Here is a 22,544-nt window from a genome sequence, read left to right as displayed (position 1 = left end):
AATTAAAACCTGGATTCTCATAGACATCTTGGGGCCTACCTAGACATCCAAATTTATTAGAGAGATAAGAACATCATGAAGGTCTCTTTCACACAGACGTGTGAATGTCTAGAGAATGTAACTAGCCCCCCTTATCTAAACAGCCATAAATATCTAAAGAGATAACAAGTATTGTACTCCCAGACTGACACTTGAATAGGAGAACTTTAGAATACACTCTGGTCTATGTAGAACATACACAAAATGGCCGACATCATGCTATTAAACATAGTGATTAATTTTTGAGGCATATAATTAGCATGAAAATCTTTGTGTCCCCACTTTACTTGTGGGTGTACAGCTAATTTCTGCATATACATCTCATCATACAGTATCCATGAAGTCCCAGCAAAGTTCCTATATTCCTCAAGAACTATATCTAAATGTTGAAACAAAGAAGAAGATAATTCAGCATTTTTCTCACCCATGACCGCTGCCAAAATACAAAAAGCTTGGACCCAATTATGGAATGTTTTATTCACTAAAGGCTTCTTGTGATCCTCATCTTTTTCATCTTTCCTATTTTCTACATTTTTACCTTACTGCTCTTTATTTCTAGGTAACAATGAAAAAATGTCAACATATTCTCCCTTCCATATTTTTTCTTTAATTGACAAAGAGAGGTGAAACCCTAACCTCACACGTCAATGCTTCTGTCATACAAATACCAGGTACAGAATTGGAAGGGAGAGGCTGTGAAAAAGCACTTTTTACAGACACAGTTGTATCATTTTCTGTATTACTTTGCTCAACTCAAGGTGAAGAGATACTACTCACATCTACAGTTAACTAGTACTGATTCCCTAGCTCTATCCACGTATGTAACATTAGCTATATTACCGATATTAGCATTAGGTAAGGGTGTACTAACAAACCATGCAGAGCTGATGTCAGTAGAAGTGAACTATGGTCCTTTGCCGGCATGGCAGCGAACATATAAAATAATGCCGGTAGGCCAGCAGCGGGCGCATTAAGCCCAACTGTGTTGTGAGCAGCAGCAGACTCACCAAAAGATGCCCTCTGCTCCACCGGCGCTCCTGACATCGCTGGCCTCTTGGAAGATCCGATCCTACTGCGGGGCAGCTTAGTGGGAGCTTTCTTACTTGTGGCCTTACTGAAGCTGGGCTCCCCAGATGGAGAAAAAGTGCTTTTCTGCCTGCTCGTGCTCCTGCTAGAGTGGCAAAGCTGGCCCAATCCTTCCTCGGTGCTCGCAGTGATCCCGGTGACGCTGACATCCAGAACCGGAACGGAAATTGCATCACGCATAAGCTCCACCTCTTCCGGTGCCTGGTGGCTGATGGGTAAACTGTCCGGGCCTTCTGCGGCAGTGGTCAGGGGAACAGGTCCAGCGATGATCGGCGGTGTACTCTGATCTTCCTCCAGGCATCTATGTAACCAGTCTTCTCCTCCAACCCCGGCAGCTCTTTCCAGCAGCATGAAGTAAAGCTCTTTTACTCCTTGGCTGGGGGCGCCGACTAGGGTATTTTGAAGCTGATCCATGGCCTATAAGAAATCCAAGTTGATTCTTCTTTGCTAGGTCAAGTGAGCTGATCCCAAACCACTGGAGGCTCTGGTTTATATCTCCTTTTTCTTTCCTGCCATTCATACAGCCACCAATCATCTTCTGTCTCCATCCTGCCCAACAACAACAAATCCTCACCAATGTGAGTACAGCCCACCTTTAACCCTTACATACTTTTAATCACCTCATAACTTCTAACTAATAAATCCCTTGTGGGCAAAGGGGGGGGGGCACTTTCCATGTGGCCCCTACGTTATCCTCCTGGGCCCTATACATTTGTCAAGTAATAACAAGAAAAGTCACTGTTTGTCCCTAGCATGGAAAACCACTACAACTCCCTCATTTCTTTGGCATATCTTTCTGTCGCTGTCATCTGGGGATCCCCTTATCAGGTTTAAAGCAGTCCTGGACTTTTTCATGTAACCTGGATGGAAAGAAATTGTCATCTGTGAATATATGCTTCCAAGCAAGCAGATCCTGCAGCAGTAGAACTAGCCTGTTGTTTAGATACATACTGCCGTTTCTCCTGCTGTCCCAGCAAGGCAGAGTACAAATTGTCACAGTGCCTTCTCTCTGCCTCCTTAGGTGAACAAAAATAGGACTATTTATAGCAAGCACATTATTAGAGTCAATAGGCTACATACACCAAGACACGCGCACAGTAAAGGCAGAGACTATGGATGGACAGAGGATGCTCTGTGAAGTATAGCGTGTAGCTGGGAGTGCAGTACCAATGGCAGGATGTACAGTATTATATCTTATATAACAGAGTGCTGTGTATGATCATAGATTTACAGTAGTAAATAAGCCTAGCCTGTTTTAAAACTGAATTTGACATTAAAGGCATGCATTTAATTCTAATTTAGCAATTTTATTGTTATTTAATATTATTTTAAAAATAGTAGCATTTTTTAACAATATAATGTCAAAAGCATGGTGGGACTGTGGAGAGCACTGTTGCCTTACAGTACCAAGGACAGCACTGCATGGAATTTGTATGTTTCGCTCTGTTCATATGAGTTTCCTCAGGATGGTCAATTTTCCTCCCACACTCTAAAAACATATTGATAGGTTAATACTGATGTCCTATGAAAGTGGACTTTTTTTTTGTATGGCTAGCCAGAAAGGTGTCTACAATATGCTTTGGTAATGTTCATATAGACAAACTGTACTGTAGAATACAAATTGAAGACTTCATATGATTAACCACCTAGTGACCACCAATGCCTTTTTTTTTTATGGTGGTCAGTAAGGGACCTATGTGTAAAGCAATGAATGTCCCATGCTGAGTAGTCAAATCCTTTGCTGTTTCATGTCAGACAACCTCCTGCTCTAACAGCCAGGATTCAAGGTAACCCCAATCGCATCCATTCATCCACTTAGTTACTATCCTCAACAGTAACTGCAGCACCAAAAGGAGTTAAAGGAGTTAAGCTGTCAGGTCCCTAAGGTCTCACACACCAGTTGCTATGACATGATAAGTTAGGAGAACAGCATTCCAATGTTTCCCCACAGCGCGCTCTCTCTCTCTCTCTCTCTCTCTCTCTCTCTCTCCTCTCTCTCTCTCTCTCTCTCTCTCTCTCTCTCTCTCTCTCTCTCTCTCTCTCTCTCTCTCTCTCCAGCTGAAAAATACCTTTAAATGTGTATTCCTGTTTAAAGAAAATTGTATTTAAATACAGCTATCACCCCAAACAAGTTACTAAGATAGTGTTATCACAAGTTATAACATGTTTTTGCATGATTCATCCCAACAGGAAGTTGTGTAGTCCTCTGATTGTAAGTGTAGTTTTGCCTTAGCAGCTTGTGGCTCCCCCCTCTCTCCCGAGACAATGTATCATCCTCTGCTGTCTCAAGAGGTGTGCCTGGATCTTGTCTATGAGCTCATGCTTGCCTCTTCAGTGATGTCATCACCTCTGATCAGCCTTCATCATCATCTTTCTACAGCCTACATTACCATCTCCCTGCCATATACACATATACCTTTATTGGAACATTTAGCGAATAATAAAGTTTCAGAGCATGTTGTCTTGTGCTGAGCAATGCCACAGGCAGAGGAGCAGAAAGGGAATGGGTGCAGCAGGTGCTGCAACCTCACTCATTGTGCAATAGCCTGCTGTGAAATTAGATGTTCTGCAACAGCTCTGGGTAGGGAACTGTCAAGAATGCTGTAGGAGGAGAAAAGGCATGGTGGGAAGACTGTGATGAAGTGCTGAGGGAAGGCAACGCATTCTGAGAATTGTAGTACTGATTTTGTTGGCTTCAGTACTGAGGAGAAGTAAGCTTCTGCATTGTTTTTTTTTTTTTTTTTTTTTTTAGTTTTGTTTTCTTTTTATGCTTGACTGATAGTTGTAACACAGGGCTTCTCCTTGGGCTCCAGCTGTCAATAACCAGTTTCTGGGCAGGAGGGGGCACATTACTCTGGTTGTATCTGCTCACTGTCAACGGAAATCCAGGCTTGGCCAGTAGCAATTATACTACGTTTTCAGATCTCTGTGGAATAGAGAGCTGATAAGAACAGCCTTTAAAAAGCTGAAGAAAAAAAAGCACCAAACTAAAAAAATCCCACAAAAGATTGTCCCCTTTTTATCTCCTCCATCATGCAGTTATTGTAGAGTTTATTAAAGGAGTACTCCGTCGCGCACTTTTTTTCCTTTTATCCCGTCCGGGCTGCAAAATAAAAGAAAACATACTTTCTCTTACCTGCCAAGAGCCCCCGGAGCTCCGGTACACTCCGGGACAGGTGTTCGGTCCCCGGGCTGTTTTCTTCTTACTTCCTGTTAGCCCGGCACGTCACACGGAGCTTCAGCCTATCAAAGGCCGCAGCGATGTCCCACCTCGGCTGGTGATAGGCTGAAGCTCCGTGTGACATGCCGGGCTTACAGGAAGTAAGAATAATACAGCCCAGGGACCGAACACCTGTCCCAGAGTGTACCGGAGGGGCTCGTTGACAGGTAAGAGAAAGCATGTTTTCTTTTATTTTGCAGCCCGGATGGGATAAAAGGAAAAAAGTGCGCGCCGGACTACTCCTTTAACATAGGTGTTTTCTTGTAGCATTTTTTTGCCCCGCGTTTTCCTCATGTCATGTGATGTATGTCATGTAAGGCTGGGTTCACATCACGTTTTTGCCATACTGTTTTCAATCCGTTTTTCTAAAGAAAACGGTATGGCAATAAAATGGATGGAATAGTATCGGAAAAAGTAAACCGTATACGTATTTAAACTGTATACTGTTTTTAAAAGTCCATACATTTCCGTCCGTTTTTAGTTATTTTTTTAAAACCTTCCTTTTTTCAAAATGTTATCCATTTTTAATGGGAGGGGTGTTGGGTGGGGACTTTAGGATGCAAATGCGCATGTGCAAAGAAAAAACGCATAAGGTTTCGCCGTATGGAACCGTATACATGTGCGTTTCCTTTTGACGTCCATGTTATCCCCTTAATGACGCAGGACGTATATTTACGTCCTGCGCCGGCTCCCGCGATATGAAGCATCACATCGCGTCGGTCCCGGCGCTCATCAACAGCCGGGACCCGCGGCTAATGCCACACATCGCCGATCGCGGCAATGTGCGGTATTAACCCTTTAGAAGCGGCGGTCAAAGCGGACCGCCGCTTCTAAAGCGAAAGTGAAAGTATCCCGGGTAGTCAGTCGGGCTGTTCGGGACTGCCGCGGCATCCCGAACAGCTTACAGGACACCGGGAGGGCCCTTACCTGCCTCCTCGGTGTCCGATCGACGAATGACTGCTCCGTGCCTGAGATCCAGGCAGGAGCAGTCAAGCGCCGATAACACTGATCACAGACGTGTTAATACACGCCTGTGATCAGGTTGAGAGATCAGTGTGTGCAGTGTTATAGGTCCCTATGGGACCTATAACACTGCAAAAAAAAAGTTTAAAAAAAAGTGTTAATAAAGGTCATTTAACCCCTTCCCTAATAAACTGTGTAAATAAAAAAATAAATAAACATATGTGGTATTGCCGCGTGCGTAAATGTCCAAACTATAAAAATATATCATTAATTAAACCGCACGGTCAATGGCGTATGGGCAAAAAAAAATCCAAAGTCCAAAAAAGCGTATTTTGGTCACTTTTTATACCATTAAAAAATGAATAAAAAGTGATCAAAAAGTCAGATCAAAACAAAAATCATACAGTTAAAAACTTCAGATCACGGCACAAAAAATGAGCCCTCATACCGCACTGTAGTAGGGGTCAGAAGATGACATTTTTAAACGTATACATTTTCCTGCATGTAGTTATGATTTTTTCCAGAAGTGCGACAATATCCAACCTATATAAGTAGAATATCATTTTAACCGTATGGACCTACAGAATAATAATAAGGTGTAATTTTTACCGAAATATGCACTGCGTAGAAACGGAAGCCCCCAAAATTACAAAATGGTGTTTTTTCTTCGATTTTGTCGCACAATGATTTTGTTTCCATTTTGCCGTGAATTTTTGGGTAAAATGACTAATGTCACTGGAAAGTAGAATTGGTGATGCATAAACTAAGCCATAATATGGATTTTTAGGTGGAAAATTGAGAGGGTTATGATTTTTAAAAGGTAAGGAGGAAAAAACGAAAGTGCAAAAACAGAAAAACCCTGAGTCCTTAAGGGGTTAAAAAAAATGTATGCGGTTTCAGTACGGTTTTTAAACCGGAGACAAAAACGTGGTCAACCACGGTTTTGACTACGGTTTAAAAACCGTACTGCAACCGCATACGTTTTTTTTTACATGGACGTCAATGGGAAACGCACATGTATATGGTTCCATACAGCGAAACCGTATGCGTTTTTTCTTTGCACATGCGCATTTGCATCCTAAAGTCCCCACCCAACACCCCTCCCATTAAAAATGGATAACATTTTCAAAAATGTATGTTTTTTTTTTTTTGTAAAAACGACGGAACTGTATGGACTTTTAAAAACAGTGTACAGTTTAAAAACGCATACGGTTTACTTTTTCCGATACTGTTCCATCCGTTTTTTTGCCATACGGTTTTCTTTAGAAAAACGATTAAAAACATTATGGCAAAAACGTGATGTGAACCCAGCCTAACCCAAGGAATTATATTGAAGAATTAGAGGAAAATGCCAACATACTTGTGCACCTGCATTTTATTCTGGTTTTTCCACCTATAGAGATCTATGGAAGGAGAAATGGCACAATATCCTTAGCCAGAGAATGCTGTGATTTTAAAAACCTACCACTGAGTCAAAAGACAAACACTAAAAGGTGAAAAAAAAATGCCAAAACCCAAATTGTCATAAAGGAATGTAATTTTATGTTTCCCTATTGACTCCCAGCTAACATCTGGATGTTCTGTTTTTGGCCCAAAAAATGCCAATATGGTATTTTTTGCATTTGTTTCCAGCCTTGATAATTGATACTGATATATCGATAATGACCCAAACTTTAAAATTGTTGTATTATTTATCCTGCATGGTGAACACCATAAAAAATCATATATACTCATACAGCTTCCTAGATGTAAAAAAAAGTGTCATGGGATTTTTACTTAAACATCACAAAACAACTTATTTTTTAAGTGCTATTATTGTGCAAAAGTTGCTCTAATGTTTAAGGGGTTGTCCAGTAAAACAGGAGCACCCGCATTCTATGTGGGGCTGCGTCTCCAGTCTGAAAAAGCTCTTTGTTTCCGGGAACTGGAGATGTGACATTACGCCATGCCCCCTCGTGATGCCACACCCCCTCCATTCATGTCTATGGGAGGGGGCGTGACGGCAACCCCAATGAGTCTGGTATATGTTGACATATCATTCTGCCGGCTTTCATACATATACCTCAAATGTGAACAAAGTCGTATGCTGTGGATAGTAAAAGTGCCTTTTTTACCTTTTAACACTATATTACTTTTAGGCCCAAAAATTTGTACTGAAAAATTCTGAACATATTCTTCTAAAAGAAAAAGAAGAAAAACACGGCCAGCAAAATATGGCATAAAAAAACAAACAAATCTGTTAAAAACACAATTTCTCCTGGAGTCCCTATCAGTCGTTGTTGAAAAGCCAGCAGCAAAAACTTGTCATACAACCACTTGACTGTTGCAGTCACTCCCCTCAGCGGTCACAGACCATCATCATCATAATGGTATGTAAACAAATATAAGCAGGGGACAGCTATAGCATCAGCACAGGGATTTGCTAGGTTAGTAACATGTTTTTCTTTTTTTGTATGTTTTAGTACATATTCTACTGCCATTTGTGTTTTATTCTTGGAACATCTTTATAAATGTTTAAATTCTGACTTTTCACAGCATAGAACCCGGCTGCATGCTGCTTTATTACTGAGGTCATAGTACAAACAGTTTGCATTAGGCTTCTAAGTAGCTGCAGTAGCTGTAAGCTGACTTTTATCATTTAACTCCATGTTTATGAAAAAAATAAATGAATACATCAAAAGCTCTATCCATGGATAATACTTACACTACTAGGGTGTATTCACACGTACAGTATGCTGTGCATATTAAATGCGCAGGATTTGAAGCTGCAGATTTGAAGCTGTGTCCAGTCATTCAGTTTACATTGAAATTTGCAGCATAAAATCTGCAGCTTCAAATCCTGCACGTTAAATATGTATAGCAAAGAAAGACGGTGATCAAGAGCGCGCATGCGCTCGAAACGCATCCATTTTGCTGTGAATCACTGGCCAGGTGGTGTGTGGTGAATACTATCCATGTGGGATATTTTATGCTGCTGAATAACCAATAACTCAATGTTTTAGTGGAATTGCTGGATCGACTTTCCTCTTTCTTTGCTATGCGTATGTTACGCCTAGCGCTCCGGGTCCCCGCTCCTCCCCGGAGCGCTTACGGCGCCTCTCTCTCCGCAGCGCCCCGGTCGGTCCCGCTGACCGGGAGCGCTGCACTGTCATGGCCGTCGGGGATGCGATTCACACAGCGGGACGCGCCCGCTCGCGAATCGCATCCCAGGTCACTTACCCGTCCCGGTCCCCTGCTGTCATGTGCTCTCTAGGGCGCGCGCGCGCCAGCTCCCTGAGACTTAAAGGGCCAGTGCACCAATGATTGGTGCCTGGCCCAATTAGCTTAATTGGCTTCCACCTGCTCCCAGACTATATCTGATCACTGCCCCTGCACTCCCCGGCCGGATCTTGTTGCCTTAGAGCCTAGTGAAAGCGTTACTGTGTTTGTCCATACTGTGTACTTGACCTCCTGCTATTGCCTTATTGACTACGATTCTTGCTGCCTGCCCCGACCTTCTGCTACGTCCGACCTTGCTTCTGTCTACTCCCTTGTACCGCGCCTATCTTCAGCAGTCAGAGAGGTTGAGCCGTTGCTAGTGGATACGACCTGGTCACTACCGCCGCAGCAAGACCATCCCGCTTTGCGGCGGGCTCTGGTGAACACCAGTAGTGACTTAGAACCGGTCCACTAGCACGGTCCACGCCAATTCCTCTCTGGCACAGAGGATCCACCTCCTGCCAGCCGGCATCGTGACAGCGTATTAAGCCAGGCCAGGCTGAGGATCCGTGCAAGACCAGTGGGAGGTGAGCTGAAGATTACTACTTTTTCTCCTTTGTTGCAACGTTAAATATGTGCATGATACTGTACATGTGAATACACCCTTAAAAAAGCAAACAATGCAGAAAATGTTCTTATTCATATTTACATGATTTGTACTACATAGCATACAGTAGGTTGCTTGTTGTAAATAAGCTACTTATGTCCAAGCCTGGTGAACCGGGAACATATCCAATGGGAGGGTAATGTGTGGAAGCTATACCTTCCCTGACTGATTATTATAAAGACCAGGGTCAGAGGATCAGGCATTGCTAAATCAATAGTCCCATTACTAATTGTGTGCTGTTGTTGCTATTGTGACACTTTCTCAAGGTATGTCACCTTAAGAAAGCCTCTTATTCTGTGAAACAAGTACTGAGAGCGTTGTTGATCAGTGTTTCCAATTTATATCTTGCTATGGAGCAATAAAAGAAATTTCTTGTTTATCTTTGTTAGTGCATCAGCTCAGGGTGCCCATACACCTTCAAGAAGGTATCATATGTGTTCGACCGACTGCTATCTCTCTTGTTTACAGCATAAACATGAATATTTGGTCAGCTAAACAGTTATGTGTTCTGGATGAGGTGAATGACACAACACACAGCGCATTCTACGATGGTGGCAGGTTAGCCCAGCACCCAGTACTGTACCAGCCAGCACTTTTTATTTATGTCCACAGTAGACTGTCAACCAATGGGATGATGCGTTTCCATTTACAATACAGCAAAGTATGCAGTTTAGACAAAACGCTCTAAGGACAGACAATATATGTATAGCATCCTCTCTTCTGGGAAGGGCAAACACAGCTTATTGGGTAGTGGCTCAATACAACAAGACTATTCTTGGAGAGATGATGTATCAGCTCTTTATCTCTTCTCTAGGGGCAGGTGGTATTATACAGAGACCATGGTGTATTTATATAGTGAATTATGTTTAATCCTGAATATACACAATTACCATGTCATGAGCTTCTTCAGGGGTGGAAAAAATGTTGATTAGAAACCCATCAGAAAATAGCTTCTGTGACGGACTTCACTGATTGCAACAATGTTTTGTTAATACGAAGACCTATGGAGAAAGTGTTTTTTATACCTTAAGAAGTACTACGCAAGAATTAAAAGGAGTCCATACCAAGTTCATAGCTATAGAGCCCTGCAGATTGATGCTAGAGGTAGAAAATGAAAGGGAAATGTAGTCCAATCAGCAGACTACATAAAGCAGGAGGAGCTGAGTAGATTGATATATAGATTTATGGGAAAAGTTAAAAGGTAAATTGCCATCTATTCAAGCAAATTCTGAGCTAAGTAGCCAAGTGGCAGATCTTACTTAGTGATTGACAGCTCTCTGTGTGCATCTTCTTAACTCTCCTGTAGACAGGTTCCCTTTAACCATAGTTCTGCTGTTTATTGTTTGTAAAGTTATAAAAAATACCTTTTTTGTTATCAGCCAAAGAATCAAACTTGTGGAGCTGAGCTGCAGCAGCATACATCCTCCCTCTTCCTCCTGCCCTTCTTTAAATGATTGACATAGAGGGCTGGAAGCCAAACCCTCTACATCCATCATGCAGGGCAGGACAGGGTGAAGGAGGGAAGAGGCATGCAGCTTAGCACCACTAGTTTGATTCTTAGGCTACTGACAAAAAAATTGTATTTTATAACTTTTAAAACAGTTACTAAACAAATGGCCAATTTTATCGCCCTAGCACTTATATGTCAGGATCTGCAGCTCTGTACCTGGCTCAACCCTTTACTTTTAGGCAAGGTGTTACAGACATTGGTGGGTTCCAGAAAAAAAATGGGTCTGGGCCCTTTAAGTTATAATTCTAAATAAAATTAGGAGGGCTTATGGTTTTGCTGAGTAGACCTATAGCAGGAAAGGTCCAAAAAAACTGAAGCAGAGTTTCTATCTATGCTCTAAATAATAATACTGTATATTAACCAATATCGAAATTCAAAGCGGTAATACTTTAACTAGGCTGAGAGTGGCTTGGTTTGTAGGGTAAAGATCTTTTCGGGACACAAGGATGCCGTTAACCTTCTGCGGCCCTGCATTAACTTTAAAAATACAAGGGCCGCATGCATGGACATCACTGAGGAGAAGGACGCACACTGGCCAGCCCGGTAAGTTAGCAGCTGCACGTCAGCTTTGGTCCACCGCTCCTCCGGTCCCGGGACCTACTGTTAATGGCCTATAGGCGGAGGAGCGGTGGACGGAGCACTGAGGTGGGGCAGTACACAGACATACAGCCTCCAGCCATACACTGTATATGGCTGGAGGATGTATGTCTGTGGGGGGCCAATGCCAACCTAATATGGGGGACAATACTGCGAACCTAATGTGGGGGAACATACTGCGAGCCTAATGTGGGGGGACTATACTGCCAAGCTAATGTGGGGGGAATTATACTGTCAACCTAAAGTGGGGGAACTATACTGCCAACCCAATGTGGGGGAACTATGCTGCCAACCCAATGTGGGGGGGAACTATGCTGCCAACCTAATGTGGGGGGAACATGCTGCCAATCTAATGTGAGGGGGAACATACTGCCAACCTAATGTGGGGGGAACTATGCTGCCTACCTAATGTGGGGGGAGATATGCTGCCAACCTAATGTGGGGGGAACTATGCTGCATACTGAAAGGGGTAGTCCACTGCCCCAGCGTTCAGAACATTTTGTTCCAAACGCTGGGTCCAGTCTGCGGGGGTCAACACACCCCCTCCCATAGACTTGCATTGAGGGTGTGTGGCGTGATGTCAAAAGGGGCGTGAGCGTGACGTCACACCATGCCCCCTCAATGCTTGTCTATTGTAGGGGGCGGGTTGACCACCGCACGATACTCTGATTGTTCCCCTCCCGAGACTAGACTCTGGATCCGCCCCTGGCTGCAAGTCAGTTACAGGGGAGAACCGGTGATGCTGACCTGGAGTAGGTCTCAGGGGCAAAACTCTGCACATGGTATGAGAAGGAGAAGCTCTTAGGCTGCATTCACACCACGTTTTGTACATAAGGGTGCCGGACCCTTATATGGTTTTGTGACCGGACCTAAAACCGTAGTATACTATGGTTTTAAGTCCGGTCCAAAACCGCATACGGGTCAAAACTGAGCAGACCGGAGTCCCCGTTTGACTGCGGTCGGCTCATTAAAGTAAATGGAATCACGGGCTGATTCGGCTGGGGTACGGGAGCGCCCGATTTGCCCCTCCCCCCCGCCAGATTCTGCCTCCGCCGCGATCCTCTTCCTGGTTGCCAGTGATCGGTGAGTTATACTGCACTCAGCCAATCACCAGCCGCAGTGAAGTCACGCCACGGCCGGTGAAAACTGGTGCCGGGGCCGAAAACGTCACAGTGCCACCCAGCCTATCGCCGGCCAAGGCGGGACTTATCTGTGGCGAGTGATTGGCTGAGTGCAGTATGACTCACTGACCACCGGCAAACAGGAAGAGGATCGCAGTGGAGGCCGAAACGGGTAACTGTTTTACTGACGGCAGTATGGAACACAATTTTAACATCCCGGAGTACTTCTTTAATTCCTCCAGTACTTATCAGCTGCTGTAATCTACAGCGGTAGTTCTTTTCTGTCTGATCACAGTGCTCTCTGCTGACACCTCTGTCCATGTCAGGAACTGTCCAGAGCAGATGCAAATCCCCATAGCAAACCTCTTCTGCTCTGGACCGTTCCTGACATGGACAGAGGAGTTAGCAGAGAGCACTGTGGTCAGACAGAAATGAAATTCAAAAAGAAAAGAACTTCCTCTGGAACATACAGCAGCTAATAAGTACTGGAAGGATTAAAATAGAAGTAATTTACAGATCTGTATAATTTTCTGGCATCAGCTGATTTAAAAAAAAAATTCCACTGAAGTACCCCTTTAAGAAGGTCTGGGTGTTTTACACTGGCTGGAAGCAGTACTCTTTGCTGGCTGGGAGATCTGTGCCAGGCAGAGGTGGCTCTTCCATTAGGCCACTTAGGCTGCCTCCTAAGATGGTGGGGGCCTGGCTCTGGCTTCAGCCTGACTCCTTTGTAAGTACAATAGACCAGGGCTTCAAATCAGCCCGAGGCAGAAGACGACATAATAGAAGAGCAGCGTCCGCCACTGAGCCCCTCTGCCACTTTAAGAAACAAATGGCTGCTCAGGCTGCGGCCACACAGGTACGTTTCCTGTGTCCCTGCTCCATCCCTGGAGTGCAGGGAAAAAAGAGGCACCTGGACACTTTGCTACTGCCCCCCTCCTACGAGGCCCAGCAGGAGTCTCGCTCTGGGCCTGCCGTTAGTGTAATTAGATCGGGAAGAGACAATGAGACACAGAGGGGCTGCTGGGAGAAGACGTGCCCCACACAGGAACACAATTCTGCTCCAAACCCCTGACTTGCCTACCACTGGACTGTACCTGCCTCTGAGCCTGTTTGTTCCTTGGACACCAGCACGTCACCTGCAGAAAAAGTAGCAGCCTCCGATGCACTCCATCCCCTGAAGTCTCATGAGCAGCATGATCTCCTCGGCCTCTGACCCCGCTGCATCCACGGCACCTGGTGAGTGGCAGGCAACAGAGGGTGAGAGGATGGGGGTGGGAGATCTGTGTATGTATGCTTGATGTGTGTATGTTTGCTTGATGTGTCTATGTATGCTGGATGTGTGTATGTGTGGTGTCCCAGCACCAAAGGCTGTCCTGTGGCTTCAGACTGCTTCGGGAACACCTGCAAAAAAGGTGTTGGGCCCACTGAAAGACTTATTGTCATATTGATTATGTTTCAGCACTTTACCAAAAGTTGATACATTTTCTATAATTATTTTGTTGCTATTCTTATGTATGTTATTTCTGTGTTACTTTGCCTTTAAGTAGAGGAGCAGTGTACCCCATGTGACCCTGCCTGCCAATGGGAACCCCTAAATTCTTGTCCATATAGTGTAGTGGGGGAGGAGTTTTCCTAGTTCAGTTCAGCCTAGAGCTGTGGGCAGAGTACATGTGTGGTAAAGGTGTGTTGTGTGTTTAAGCCTAAAAGGAAAGGCCAAGATCAAATTTACTTTATCCGGTCATTTTGCAAGGATCACCCTCATGGTGGAAGTTCATGCCTGGGGGAAGGAGCTACAAGAGCCCTAGCTACCAGGATCAATCTTCAAGTCTCTCAAGTCAGTATCAATTTATTCGGTAAAAGCATCACAAATCCCAGCAAGGCAACAGGGCTCCCAAGGGATTACGCTGAATCCTCTCACTCCACACTATACTGTCAGTGTAATACCATCTGCATCCTGCTCAGTAAAGACAGTAATCCGTAACTTGAAGTCGGTATGTTCCTATACTCCCTGTGTATGGCCCAGGAGAAGCTGTCTCCAACCTCGGACCGTGTATAGGCTAACGGTGCCCTGGCATCACAAAGTGATAAGGAATTTCCCTACACCAACCGTGGTGCCACATGTGTGTGTCTATTTATGCTTTATATATGTATGATAGATGTGTGTATGTATGCATGCATGATGAGTGTATGTATGTATGATAGCTGTGTATATGTATGATAGATGGGTGTATATATGATAAATGTGTATATGTGTTATAGATGGTTGTATGTATATATGATAAATGTGTTTATGTACAGTGGTGTAGCTCCTTAGCCACAGCAGTGCTAACTCTCTTGCAGGAGAGCAGGGAGTGATGCTTTCCAGTCTACTCCCTGCCTGCCATCCTATTGGTGGAGCAGGTAAACACAGTGAGTGGTTAGTTTCCTGCTCCACCACATGTCTTGACACCTGCACCACTGGGAAGATGGAGACATCCCCTGATCACTGCTGATGCTGAGTGACTTTATGGAGTAAGGGGGGGGGGGGGGCTGTTGCAGTTTGGGAGTCCTATCTATCTGTGCTGTCTGTCTATCTAGGTCAGTGTTTCCTAACCAGGGTGCTTCCAGCTGTTGCAAAACTACAATGGTGAATGGAGACGGCTAAAGAAGTATGGCATTGCAGCTGCACATGGAAATCTAAAAAGACGGCTACCTCTCCACATAACTACCTGCGGACTTTGCATGATCCACACTGGGTGATTATATACTGTTCTTTGCTTTTGTATTACTGAAGAATACTGTTGCAGTAAATTAGTGTGTATGAGCCTTTTTTTCTACAGTGATTTCGCTTGGAATAGAGCACCCGGTCACCACACTATCTCCCCCAGAGACCACTGTTCCCTTCCCTTTTTTTGAATAAGAAAGTAAGTCTACATTCAAATAAGGATTAATAGCAAATCGGCCCTGTGTCATCACAATAAAACTAGTACATTCTTTGATCATTCATCTAATTTGGCTTTAGTAACATAACTGTTTTGTATATAGCTGTCCTTCGCTAAATACAAAGAGTAGCGGCATTAAAAATAACTGAACAGATGTACAGGTTTATAGCTATAGAGGGCAGCGCTGCGCACTCATTATCACACTGTAAATTCTTGATATAATTATATAGTACAACATGTTCTTTATTAGTGTACAGATAATAACCATGTAGATTCACTGCCATTAATTGCTTGGCATTCACTGTAAATTATATATAGATATTTCTCAGCTGACAATAAATACTCATGGAATATCTGATACCATTCACAAAGAGAATAAAATTGCTCTTTCAGCATCTTTAAACCATATCTCAAAGCATCTAAAGATCAATTTAGCACAATATGTAGGATAAAAGGAAACATTCTGATGAACAGAATGCAACGACTTAATATGAATGTTCAATTAAGAGAAGATCATTTTAAGCCACCAGCTGGAATGCCAAATGTTCTTCATACTTAGAAGATACTTGGGTTCATCTGCAAGTGGACATTAAGTAAATCAGTGTATAAGTTCTTACATCCACCATTGCACTCATTACTGATTTTTCTGGGAAATACAATATCCTCTGTTCCTCTGTTTAGTCTTAATTGGCTTTTATGCAACATAAATAACAAACATTTTACACAAGATACTGCATAGCCAGAGCAGCAATATACAAATAATAAGCCTTTATGAGATTATTTTAGACATAAGAATGGCATCAAAGCATCCAAATTTACCTTCATCTTCACTAAACTATTACATGGATTGTAGGATAAAACTTGCCACAAAAGGTTAAAGGACCTTAACATGTATAGCTAGGAAGAAAGACGAGACAAAGGGGATATGATAGAAACTTTTATATACACTGCTCAAAAAAATAAAGGGAACATTAAGATAACACATCCTAGATCTGAATGAATGAACTAATCGTATGAAATACTTTGGTCTTTACATGTGCTGACAACAAAATTACACAAAAATTATTAATGGAAATCAAATTTATCTGGATATGGAGTCACACTAAAAGTCAAAGTGGAAAACCACACTACAGGCTGATCCAACTTTGATGAGGCTCAATAGTGTGTGTGGCCTCCACGTGCCTGTATGACCTCCCTACAATGCCTGGTCATGCCACAGTTTTAGGTCCGGTTGTAAAAGCGCATACGGCGCAAAAATGAGCCGACCGGACCGAACGTTTCACTCCGGTCGGCTCATTGAAATGAATGACATACGGGAGCGCATACGGTGACATGCGGGAGCGCGAGCTTTTAGCTCCCCCCTGCCGTATGCGCTCCCGTATGGGAGAAAACGTAGTGTGAACCCAGCCTAAGATAGGGCCAGGGACTATTGATCGTATTCAGGATACTGGGCAGACTAAATGGGTCGAATGGTTCTTATCTGCCGACACATTCTATGTTTCTATCCATAAATATGCATTTTCATTTTTACCATCTGAAAACCTCCTACTTACATTGACCATCTATACTTGGGTACCATCTGGATCCTCTAATCTCAAATAATTTAGCCAGACATGTCCCATTAAACCAGTACATCAATGCCTGGGCAGTCCTCATCTTATGAGCAAACCCTCCCCCCACCACCATGTTTTTGGAAAATGTTTTTGGAAAATTAAAGTTTAATTTTAAATTGGTGACCTTCACGTGAATTTCTAATTACCGTATATCCCGGCGTATAAGACGACTTTTTAACCCCGAATTTTCTTCTGAAAAGTCGGAGGTCGTCTTATACGCCGGGTATTGGGGTCCGGCATAGGAATACTTACGATTATCGTCCCGGCTCCTGTGTGCGGCTGCAGGCGGGGGCCGGCCAGAGCATGTACAAACTAATAACTGTATACTCAAAAAACAGGGTGCCTCCAGCTGTTGTGAAACTACAACTCCCAGCATGCCCGGAACGGCAAAGGCTGTCCGGGCATGCTGGTAGTTGTAGTTTCACAACAGCTGGAGGCACCCTGGTTTTTAGTATACCTGAATTTGTTTTTACATGATCTGGCCGGCCCCCGCCTGCAGCCGTACACAGGAGCCGGGACGATAATCGTAAGTATTCCTATGCCGGACATCCCCGTGTCCCGAAAAATCTTTTCGGGACATAAGGATGTCCGCAGGTCACTTACCATTCCCCGCCCGCCGCGCGTCCTCCTCCGGTCCTCCTGCAGTCTTCCTCCGGTCCTTCTACGCTTCTCCACCGCTCTATGGTTGTACGCACGGGACGTCAGTGACGTCCCGTGCGTATAACCATAGAGGCGCAGGAGGACCGAGGAGGATGAGCGCGGCCGGGCCTGGTGAGTGACCGGCGGCGCGTCATCTACAGTGTTCCGATCACCGCTACTCTGGTCCCGGGACTGCTGCTATGGTCCATAGGAGCGGTGACCGGAACACTGTGGGGGGCAGTACACAGACATACAGCCTCCAGCCATACACTCTATATGGCTTAAAGTTGTATGTCTGTGGAGGGAGCTGCCTACTATTGTGGGGGGGGGGAGAGCTGCCTACTATTGTGGGGGGGGGGGGGGGAGGAGCTGCCGACCTAATGTGGGGGGGGAGCTGCCGACCTAATGTGGGGGGGGGAGCTCTGCCGACCTAAGGTGGGGGGGGAGCCGCCGACCTAATGTGGGGGGGGGGAGCTGCCGACCTAATGTGGGGGGGGAGCTGCCGACCTAATGTGGGGGGGGGAGCTGCCAACCTAATGTGGGGGAGCTGCCAACCTAATGTGAGGGAGCTGCCGACCTAATGTGGGGGAGCTGCCGACCTGATGTAGGGGAACATGCTGCCGACCTAATGTGGGGGAACATGCTGCCGATCTAATGTGGGGGAACATGCTGCCGACCTAATGTGGGGGAACATGCTGCCGACCTAATGTGGGGGAACATGCTGCCGACCTAATGTGGGGGAACATGCTGCCGACCTAATGTGGGGGAACTATAAGGTACTGTACATAGCGGTAGGAGGGGTAGTCTTATACGGCAGGTATATCCCAAACTCTATATTTTAACTGTAAAAGTTGGGGGTCGTCTTATACGCCCAGTCGTCTTATACGCCGGCATATACGGTAGGTACATTTATTTGGAAAGCAATTCCTTCATTGTATGCTAAACGATGTATTGTTAGATTGTTAGGGGTAACTTAACAAGTATTTTCCCATTACATTTTTTTCCACCTCATTCATCAGGGATTTGTACGATGTAAAAGGTTTAGGTTAAGTTACATTACAAAATGAATATCATAGAGGGGTACTCTGGTCCACTCTGGTGGAAAACTTTTTTTTTCCATATCAACTGGCTCCAGAAAGTTAAACAGATTTGTAAATTACAGGTGCTGTATTCCACAGAGGAAGTTATTTTCTGTCTGACTACCTTGCTCTCTGCTGCCAACTATGTCTGTGTCAGGCACTGTCCTTTGCTATAGGGATTTGCTCCTACTCTGGACAGTTCCTGGCACAGACAGAGGTGGCAGCAGAGAGCACTGTAGTCAGACAGAAAAGAACAACTCAACTTCCTTTGTGGTATACAGCAGCTACTGGAAGTACTGGAAGGTTTAAGATTTTTAACCCCTTAACGACGCAGGACGTAAATGTATGCCCTGGTGAGCTGGTACTTAACACACCAGGACGTACATTTACGTCCTATGCATAACCGATAACCGCGAGCATCAGAGCGATGCTCGCGTCATGCGCGGCAGGTCCCGCCTGTAATCGCATGGATGTCCGCAATTAACCCCTCAGATACTGTGATCAATAGAGATCGCGGCATTCGCAGCATCACTGTACTTTGAATGGATGATTGGATCGCCCGCAGCGCTGTTGCGGCGATCCGATCATCCAGCATGGCAGCCCGAGGTCCCCTCACCTGCCTCTGCTGCCTTCCACGGGTCTTCTGCTCTCGTCTGCAATCGAGCAGAAGATGACCGATAATACTGATCAGTGCTATGTACTATGCATAGCACTGAACAGTATTAGCAGTTGAATGATTGCTATAAATAGTCCCCTATGGAGACTATTAAAGTGTAAAAATAAAAAAATAAGTTTAAAAAAATGGGAAAAACCTCCTCCCCCAATAAAAACGTAAATTGTCCCATTTTCCCTATTTCACCCTCAAAAAGTAAAAAAAAAAAATATTTTATATACATATATGGTATCGCCGCGTGCGTAAATAAACTATTAAACTATTAAAATAAAATGTTAATGATACCAAACGGTGAACGGCGTGAATGTAAAAAAAAAGTCCAAAATAGCTGCTTTTTTATGACATTTTATTCCCAAAATTTTTTATAAAAAATGTATTAAAAGTTTATATAAGCAAATATGGTATCAATAAAAAGTACAGATCACGGCGCAAAAAATTAGCCCTCATACCGCCGCTAATACGGAAAAATGAAAAAGTTATAGGTCTTCAAAATATGGGGATTTTAAACGTACTAATTTGGTTAAACAATTTGCGATTTTTTTTTAAGCGCAACAGTAATAGAAAAGTATGTTATACTGGGTATTATTTTAATTGTATTGACCCATAGAATAAAGAACACATGTCATTTTTACAGTAAATTGTACGTCGTGAAAATGAAACCTTCCAAAATTTGCTAAATTGCGGTTTTCTTTTTAATTTCCCCATACCAATAGTATTTTTTTGGTTGCGCCATACATTTTATGGTAAAGTGAGTGTTGGCATTACAACGAACAACTGGTCACGCAAAAAAACAAGCCCTCATACTAGTCGGTGGATGAAAATAGGATAGGGGATAAGATGCCTGATCGCGGGGTCCCGCAGCTGGGGACCCCCCCATGATCTTGCACGCCACACCCCGTGTTCACTCCGGGTCTGATTACTGTCGATCACGGGGCCGGAGCATTGTGACGTCATGGCTCCGCCCCCGTGTGACACCACGCTCCACCCCCTCAATGCAAGCCTATGGGAGGGGGCGTGACAGCTTAACAGTAACAAAAAATATAACATGCAATTTACTTCAGTATACGGAGGTGAGGAATTAGACTTTCTTGACATGCGGGTAGTGGTAGAAGGTGGTCAATTGACCACAATGGGTTTCAGAAAACCAACAGCTACCAACGCTCTTTTACATTATCAAAGCTACCACAACCCCCCCCCCCCCCCCCCCCTGCACATCAAGTAGGCAATTCCTCATGGCCAATTTATTAGGCTAAGAAGAATAAATAATGACGAGGATGTTTTTGTGAAACAAGCAAACGAGCTAATGAAAAGACTTATAGATAGAGGATTTCCACCATCAACAATACAGAAAGCATTTGAAAAGTAAAAAAAATTTTACAGAAATGATCTATTTAAAAAGAAAGAACAAAAAAAGGTGAGAGAAAATTCATTTTCACCTTGAGACACTCAGACATGGATAGGACAATACAGAATTATATACGAAAATACTGGAACATTATAGAAGGTGATCAAGAACTGGCAGATATTGCCAAAAGAGGTCCACTATTTTCGTATAGAAAAAATAAAACACTGGGTAGTGAGATAAGCTCAAATCAATATAAAGAAAAAACTCCAGAGAACTGGTTAAACAGGGCAACCCCCCAAGGTAACTATCGATGTGGACAGTGTGCACATTGCAAATATAATATGCAAGTGAAATACCTCCAATTAGGAGGTGTAGAATGTAAAATTATTACTACATTGTGAGGCAAGATGGATAATACGTACAGGAGAAGAGGGTCCGTAAGGGTTGAATGATAAGACAGATATGTCTGTATTCTTGTGAAAAGTGTTCAACTTTATAATGTGAATGGAACCTCCCCTTAACATTGTCCATATATTTTATGTTTTTTATTTCTGACCAGGATACACGTTATTTCATGGGTATGGCACTGAGTATATTGTATGGAATTCTTTGTATATTTTCTTCTCGTTTAATAGTAAAACAGAAGGCTGGGTTCAAAATGTTCCCCCTTTCCTTGTACATACCTTGTCATATTGCCAGGTTCCATCTAATGTTGATTTTGAACATGCAGGTTCCGGTCTCCTTGGAGAAGGCATAAATCAGGTGAGTTAAGAATGTAGTTATTGAAGGAGAGGTGTGGTGTTAGGTAAGTAGAGCCAGACAATGTGCTGAATAGCGTGAAACACATGTGGCTCCCTCCTGCACCCGCTTTTATGTACCCCCCCTGTTCACATGAAATAAAGGCACATAAAAGGAAGAGTGGTGAGTGCGACCTTATTCTTTTCTTCCTTGAAGATAAAAAAAAAACACTTGGATGTAATTGAGTTCTGTAGTTTAGGTACTACAGGGTATTTGTTATCCATATAACCTTAACTGAAAACGGACACTTCCATTTCTGTAGTTAATGAAATGGTGACAACTGTAATTTTTCTCCAAAAACCCATTGTGCATGACTACCAAATTATCCCTCTAAATCTGGAACACAGACAAATAACCGAGACCTACAAATTAGCTTGGCACGAGTGCAGGCGGCAACGGAAAAGCAGAAATCATTGGCCAATTTGTGGACATTAGTTACAATTTTTTTTGAAAAATACAGGCTATTGTTCAAGAGCTAAACTACTTGAGGTACCACTTGTGAGGTAATGCTAAACAGTGTTTAAGTAAATTATTTTTGCCTAAATAATTCAAATGTAGAAGCAGAAGGTGTTTAGGAATTTTGGAGGAGAAGATATTTTTTACCTATAACTTTTAAGTGTTGGAGTTAAAGGGGAACTCAGGTGAAAACATGTGGAAAACAAACAGTGGAGATCAATGCCACCTAAATAAAATTCGAGGTCAACTTGGTTGGCACCAGTCATAAATGTTCACAAGAACTGAAGGCAAGTTCTAAGTACATTCGAGTGGGCAATAAAACTCTCAGTTCTATCACTATTGCTTGCTAGGTGTGCCCCATTGGGTTTTTTAGACTAGGATAAGGCAAGTTTTTTAAACCAAAAAGGGAGACCGTTCACATAACATTCTCAACCAAGTGTTAACCTAGTATGAAACTTCCTGCTATATCATTATTGATTAAGAATATGAGGATGATTTACTAGGTAAGATAGACAAGTCAAAAAGAATATTGTGTCACGCACAAGGACAAATCAAGTATCTTTTCCATTCCGCCCTACAGTTTTTATTTTTATTATTTTTTTTTACCGTAGATGTGGAG

The sequence above is a fragment of the Hyla sarda genome, chromosome 4, assembly GCF_029499605.1.
Source record: "Hyla sarda isolate aHylSar1 chromosome 4, aHylSar1.hap1, whole genome shotgun sequence".
NCBI classification, from domain to species: domain Eukaryota; kingdom Metazoa; phylum Chordata; class Amphibia; order Anura; family Hylidae; genus Hyla; species Hyla sarda.
The sequence above is the reverse complement of the archived record's forward strand: the minus strand, read 5'-3'. Positions refer to the sequence as shown.